At 51.0% G+C, this 7,398-nt stretch overlaps 1 long non-coding RNA gene across 1 annotated transcript; it reads right to left on the reverse strand.

Annotated features, from left to right (window-relative positions):
* Positions 1 to 1,589: 1,589 nt before the first annotated feature.
* Positions 1,590 to 6,178, reverse strand: LOC118981464 (uncharacterized). Its single transcript, XR_005065346.1, has 4 exons — positions 6,111 to 6,178; positions 3,344 to 3,497; positions 2,967 to 3,073; positions 1,590 to 2,739 (listed from the first exon to the last, which is right to left on the reverse strand). It is a non-coding gene; the product is annotated as an uncharacterized LOC118981464 (long non-coding RNA).
* Positions 6,179 to 7,398: the final 1,220 nt, after the last annotated feature.

The raw sequence follows: 7,398 nt of genomic DNA on the forward strand, positions 1-7,398 counted from the left end.
CTGTGGGGGCCTCTGCTGTGGAGGGCCATCTGACACCTTCACCAGCATACAGTCCTGGGGCAGGGTCCCTTTTGATTCCCCAAAGTGCCAAGGCATGTCCCAAGCAGGCCCCCGGGTGCACAGATGGGTAGGGGGCTCCTTGGACCCTTGAGAGAAGGACGCAAGGGATTCTGGCAACTCAGTGGAACTTGGCCTCAGGGCTTCTCCTGGCTCCAGACACGGCATCCTGGAGAGCTTCCAGCCTCGATCCCACACTGGAAGGAATCTGCTGTATTTTCCTTTTGGTCCCCAGCCCTCAATCAGGGCCCAAACAAGCCCACAACTCATTGTTCCCCATTGGAAGAGAAAGAACTTGGGGTGTGCCACCCTGTGCAAACACCTTCCTCTGTGTGTCAGAATCCCTCACCTGTGGAAACGCGTGTGCGTGCCCTTGCCCATCCACCCTTGTGGGCTCTAAGGAAAGATGGGAGAGGGCCTCAAAATATTTTAGAGAAGGGCTGTGAGTATTGTTATCATTGAGCTTTTGCGGTGTTTTATACATCAATATGTATCACCTGTGTTTACAACTGTATTTGTATTCATCTATTTTCTATTAACAAATTAATTTGTGAATTATTTTACTGTGGCATCATTGACATATAACCTTGCACGCTGGCTCCAGATATGTAGGGATTCAGTATTTGTAGCTGCTGTGAAATGGTCACCCCACTAAGTCTGGTTAACATCTGTCACCCACACAGTTACAAACGCTCTTTCTGGGGAGGTGAGCATTTAGGATTTGTTTTCTTAGTAACTTTTAAATGAAGAATACATGATTATTAACCATAGTTACCATGCTGTACGTACCTTGTATCCCCGTGACTTATTTATCTTACATTTATTTTGTACTTTTGATCTCTTTTGCTCATTTAGCACCCTCCTTCCTGCCCCTACCCTGCTTCTGGTAACGACCAATCTGTTCTCTGCATCTAGGAGATTGTCTTTGTTTTTTAAGAGTCTACATGTAAGTGAAATTGTGGCCATTTGTCTTTCTCTGTCTGACTTTTTCAATTAGCAAAGTGCTCTCAAGGCCTATTTATGTTGTTGCAAATGGCAAGGTTTTCTTTTTTATGGCTGAATAATATTCCACTGTGTGTGTACACCACATTTTCTTCATCTATTTATCCCTTGATGGACACTTAGGTTGTTTTCATACCTTGGCTACTGTAAATAATGCTGCAATGAAAAGGAAGGTGGAGACATTTTTTCAAGTTAGAGCTTTTGTTTCTTTTGGATAAATATCCAGAGTAGATGGCTGGATCATATGGTAGTTATATTTTGTTTTTCTGAGGAACCTCCCTACTGTTTCCGCAGTGGCTGCTCCCATTTGTATTCTATGAACAGTGCACAATGGTTACCCTTTACCCACAGCCTCACCAACATGCTTTTCTTTTCTTTTTTTTAAAAGATTTTATTTATTTATCTTTAGAAGGGAAGGAGAGAGGGAGAGAAATATCAATGTATGGTTGCCTCTCATGCATTCCCTGCTGGGAACTGGCCTGCAACCCAGGCGTGTGCCCTGACTGGAATCAAACCACAATCCTCTGGTTTGCAGGCCCGCGCTCATTCCACTGAGCTACACCAGCCAGGGCACCAACATGCTTTTCTTGATAAGCTCCCTTCGATGAGAGGCAGTGAGGGAACCACAGGCAGGGATAATACCGAGCATTAAGTCTAGATCCCACAGGAGGGGTGCAAGGTGTTTCCTCCCATGAGCAAGGATCCACAGCAAATAAATGGGGAAAATCAAATAAATGTATTGTTAGCTTTTAATCTGCATAAAAATGCTGCTCTCCAATTTGCTTTTTCTGATGAAATGTAAAAAATACTATTTCCCTGTTAAAAATAAATGTTTGTTACCAGCTAAAACAATGCAAACTGTTGGATATTTATTTTCAGAGTTCAGGCCTCTTAGCAACTTTTAAATCAAGAGTACAGTTTCCCTGAAAAAGTCCCCCACTTAGTGAATTCTCCCTCAAAATGCTCATTGTCCTCCCAGACATCTGCTTCTGTTCTCTGCTGAGAGAACCTGTGTCCTCTTCCTGGACACAGCCGATCCCAAATTCCACCGGCTCCCAGCCCACCCCAGTGCCTGGCTGTGGGGCTGCAGAGCCCCATCCCTGGGAGGGCGTGCGGTGGTCTGGACTGGGCAAGGCAGCGGCCGCAAAGGGGAGTCTGCAGAGCAGTGCAGGGGAAAGAGGTCACCTCTCATTTGCGTGGGACTCAGGAATAGCTGGGCAGCCTGCTCCTTGTTCAGGGGTCTTATTGTGTCTCAGGTGCCAGGGACCAGCTTCCTGTTGTGAGTGATCATGGCTGTCCTGCAGATCAGGTGGATTCATCAAATACACCATCATCCAAGGGTACTGATGGCCATTTCCCCTGCTTCTAAGGTCCAGCCCTTACTTTCTAACTACACCTTTATTACTCCTCCCTCTCCGTCATTTCCATGGTGAAAGTGGAACTGTGAACTTGAAGCACAGCTGAGCCTGATGCCCCTGTAAAAACAGCACAGAAGGGGCTTGCAGGACAGCCCTCTTTGTTCTGCTTCATACCTTGCCCTGTTTTAACAGATCTCGAAGTAGAGAAGGTGTGATTGTGTTTTGTCCTCTAATGGAACATCAGGGTCATTTGAGGCGTTTTTCAAAGGATCCAGGGTGCTCTTCCCTTATTATGGTGTTTCCTTTCAGGTGGTGGTTTTCTCTGCAGGGTGGGGAAAGTAAACTATTGGGTGGGCTTTCCCCCAGCTTCAGAGCTGGGTTTTTGTTTTTGTTTTTTAATCCTCACCCGAGGAAATGTTGTTTTATTGATTTGAGAGGGAGGGAGAGAGAGAGAGACATGTGAGAGAAACATCAGTTGGCTGCCTTGTATGTGCCCCAACCGAGGATCAAACCCACAACCTAGGCATGGGTCCTGACCGGGAATCAAACCTGCAGACTTTGGTGTACAGGACAACGCTCCAACCAGCAGAACCACCCGGCCCACAGACCTTGAGGGGTGTCCTCCCAGGATCAGAGACAGAGCCGCTGGTTCCCAGCTCCATGGGGAGAGAAAGCCAGTGAGGTACAGACACCGCCCCCCCACCNCCCCCCCCCCCCCCCCCCCCCCGCCCCGTCAGCCACTCCCTCCTAAAGCCGGTTTCGTTCCTGTCATCTGACTGTTAGGATTTGCTGAGTGCAAGGCATTAGGGTAGGTGTGGAATCCTACTCCCACCTTTGCTGATATATATACTGCTCTCCATCACAGGAATCCTGGGGCACAGAACAGTCCAACACCTGTCCACCCTCCCTTCAGCAGCTCCGCTCACCATGATGTGGAGAGAGTCCCGACAGGTCGTCCGGTCCAATGTTCTTCTGGGCTGTGCAGGCCAACTGATCAGGCTCGCTCCCCTTGGCCTCATCTACTACTGGCTGGCTTGCTTTCTCCTGCACGTTAGTAGCCAGGGAGGGAGGAAAGAAACTCTGGAAAGAACCCAAAGTGCCCATTAGATGATTGTTATTACGTTGGTGCCTGTTGCAACAATATAAGTCTGAGGTCTTAATAAAATTCAACATTTTTCCAATTAGCTGTTGCTTAATTAGCATCATGAATATTCAGAGCCCTCACACCCTTTTGCATCTGCCCCCCGCCCCTCACTTAGCCTACTCCATCAGACTGTGTTCCTGACATCTGTGGGTGGGGGCGGAGGCTCTCAGAGCCCAGGGCTCCTCCCGTCCTCCTGGCAAGGTTTGGCCTCTGCAGGTCCGAACCCCCAGTTCTCACTGCCTCCCCTCTTTCAGGGGCCAGAAGGCGCAGGCCATCAGTTCTCCCCATTGGGAAAAATGCAAAATGCAAACGTTTCCTCACTTGCTGTAAAGCCCACCTGAGTATTAGAACATGTGACCCTTTGAGCACATACTATCGGAGCAATTCGAAGTCTGGTGGCTCTTGGTTGCTGGTGGTTTCCTTCCCTCCTTCCTTTTTCTTTTTTTAAAATTAGCAACAGAACCTTTTCTTCAAAGGCCTCTACCCTGGAACCTCCCTCTATGTCAGGCAGAGACAGTGCAGATGTAGTTAACATGCACCCTCCCATCGGGGCACCTCGGGGACGCCTCCCGGAAATCTAAGGAGTGTGGTGCAGAAAACATTAATTTCAGTCTGTTTGTTTTTACTTTTTTTTAAGGGAAGAACACAGAGGGCCGGGGAGGGGAGGGAAGTGGTCCCCGAGCAAACCGCTTGTCAGGGACAGAGTCTCACTCAGAGTTGGGGGTCTCCTGGTGCTTCCTCCCCCAGGAGACTGGAGCAGGAGACCAGAGGAGCTCAAGCATGGGGGCTCCCACTTAGATGAGAGGAGGAGGGGTCTCCCCTTGCTGCACTGAGATCCGCTTTGCTTCCCCACCAGGCAATGCTGTCTGTCTCCACTCCTGACCGTGGGAGGAGAGAAGGGAATGTCTGCCCTTGGCCCTCCAAGCCCCCTCCCCGGCAGCCTCTCACCCCGCTTTGGACTGAATATGCTGTATTGGCTATAATTTGGGCTTAGCTTGGAGGTAATTTCCCAGTGGTGCCTGCAGCTTCTTAATGCAGGCTGTCAAAATGATGTAGAATTGTGCTCTGCCAGCCACCCGGCTGACTTTATTCAGATACATCTAATGTGACAATTTTGTCAAAGCTTGTTTTAAAGAGCTGTTTTGACTGGGTGTTAATGCAGCCTTCCTAATCAGCCAATTGCCACATCTGATCCCCCATACCAGGGACGAGATGGTGATAATTTCTCATGCATAAGTGTCTCCCCCTGCCCCCTGGGGACCCCTGAGGCAGATGCGGGCTTCCGGACAGATGGCCAAGCCCCCTCCTCCCGGAGTGCCAGGAGACTGTCAGACCCCTAGGCTTGGGAAGAGCCCGCTGAGACCTGAGGGGAAGCCAGTGAGGAGAGGAGCTTGGGGAGTTGGGGCTACTGAGGGCAGGTTTGCTGGGCTCTCAGATGTGCTCCAGGAGCTGGGTCAGCGGAGGGCCCAGGCTCTGGGCAGATGCCTTGAGTTCCTTCCCAGAGCCTCTCTGCTGAACTGAAGGTCTCACTGCCTGTCCGGGCATCAGGAAGAGCAGCGGCCAAGCTCTGGGCTGACAGACACAGGCTAGAATTCCAGATGATTCCCAGTCTTGGGCAAGTCACCAAGCTCACCTGAGTTCCAGTCTCCTCACTTGCAAACCTGTGAGGACTGAATACCATATCACAGGTGGGTGTGCTTGGCATGGAGGCAGATCCAGACGGCAGCTGCCTCCCCTGCTCCCCTCCTGCCTCCACGTCTGGGCAGGACCGGAGAGGAGCCAGACAGGGAGCTCTACGTGGAAGTGTAGATACCTGCACGGTCTCCAGGAGACTGTTCCCGCAGGCTCGGTGGACTGCCTACAGCACCCCTGGTTGATTTTTAAGCTCTATGGGGGTAGGAGTTGGGCATTTATTATTTAATGTGTATTACAAGTCCTCGTATATACCTGTAGAATCCTTGGCATGAGATGTTTAATCAAGATTTTTATCTTGATTAAACTAATTTCTCTGAACAATGGGTTTTGTCTTCTGAGGGAGAGGAAGTGCTTTTGGAGCCCCAGTTAAGCCTCAGGCCCTTGCTAGGGCTTCACACCCCTTCAGAGGCACAGTGGGCCTGTGGCTCATCCCAGCTCACACAGCTGGTGTGTGACCGAGCTCAGATCGGCACCTTTGTCTTCACCACGCAGATCCAGCTCTGTCCAGGGTGCCCTTGCCAACAACGAAGGCACTGGGTGCAACAAGCCATCGCGGTTCTGACGCTGGAACACTGGCAGCTGGCATTTGGTGCTGATTTCCCAGTGGTGCCGGGGGTGGTGGGTGGCCTCCAAATTGTCCTCAGGCCAGGTAGGCTAAGGGGTCTGAGGTTAGTGACTCTCACTGTCGGGTGTAGGGACTTCCCACTTGATTTGCATCTTAAAATGTCACCTCCTTTCTGTGTGTGGCTGGTCATTGATGTTTGTTTTCAGCTTGCTCACGAGGAAGGGCAATGAGAGCTGTCTCTACCAGCTGCAGCTGGTCCTAGTTGGGGCTTTAGGAGTTGGGGTCTTACCTCTTATGACCCATGCTTCTTCTACACCCCTGGGAACATCTGTGCTGCTGAAGGCACTGTATTTGTCTTCATGAAACCAGATTTAAAAATAAAAATCGACAACCATCAGATTATCAAGGAAGGCTTAATGAAACTTTTGTAAATGCTAATAAGATCTGCAACCCTAGCCAGCGGTTCAGGTGTGGTGTGGAGCCCTTCTGACTAGCTCCAGGAAAAAGAGTTAAGAGTCCCATGACCTAAACCTCAGGAGGCCTGGGCCCCAGGGTCCAGGCTGTGTCTGACCCCTGGCAGCTCCACTGCTGGCTCCTGGGTTCAGGGCACTGCTGGCAGAGTGTGACCAGATGACTATTTTCCTGGGAGCAGAATGTACTTTCTCCATCTGGGGCCTGAGGGTCTTCTGGTGTGTGAGTCTGTTTTGAGGGTTGGGTGTAGTTATGATGGGGCTCATGGAAGCCTGCCCAAGGCTCCCCACCATGGGCGTATGCTCAAGTCTGCTTTGGGAACCTCTTCTGAGCTTGGCTGTCAAGAAGAGAGTGACAGCCAGCCATCCTGGGAGTCCTGAGATGCTGCAGCCACAGGGGGCCGGGGCCGGGGACAGGACACGGGGGTGGTGGAGCTCCAGGCCTGAGGAAGCTCCTTCTCCTCGCAGACCCTGCTCCCGCAGAGCCCTCCAGGCCTTTCCCTGCAGAGGGGTCTCCTCTGCAAGCTGGCTCTCCCTCCTGGAATCAGAGGAGCACGCTCTCTCCTCTTCAAGTCTTTGCTTCACTGTCTCCTCCATTTTTAAAGCTGCAACACCTTCCCCACACTTCGGACTCCTCCTGCTCATGTGTATGTGCCCCAGGGCAAACATCACCTCCTAACATCCCACACTGCTCATTTATCAGGTCTTCGATTTACCGCCTGTCTCCTCTCTCCAGAACTGAAGTTTCATCAAGGCAGGGAGGGCCGCCCACTTTGTTCAAACACACACTCCCCCCGCCACCACCCCGAGAAGTGCCCAGCACGGGGTGGACCCCTAGTCAGCACTTGCTTAGTGAAAGAGAAGAAGTCTTTCCTCCTTCCTTTCATGGCCCCCTCTGTGAGGAAGGTGCTGAAGATTTACCAAGAGGACCAAAAGAGCCGGGGGTGGGGGGTGGGGTGGGGTGGGTGAGGGGGCGACCTGTGCCTCGTCCTGTGCTCCATCCATCTCAAGGAATGAGGAATGTCACTCGACAGAAAAATGCACGAGCTGCTGAATCTCCAAGACATTGTGAGAAAATCTGTCTCAAAGGCTACGTAGAGATGACTC

The sequence above is a fragment of the Sturnira hondurensis genome, unplaced genomic scaffold, assembly GCF_014824575.4.
Source record: "Sturnira hondurensis isolate 20B ecotype Veracruz unplaced genomic scaffold, ASM1482457v3 Scaffold0024152, whole genome shotgun sequence".
NCBI lineage: Eukaryota > Metazoa > Chordata > Mammalia > Chiroptera > Phyllostomidae > Sturnira > Sturnira hondurensis.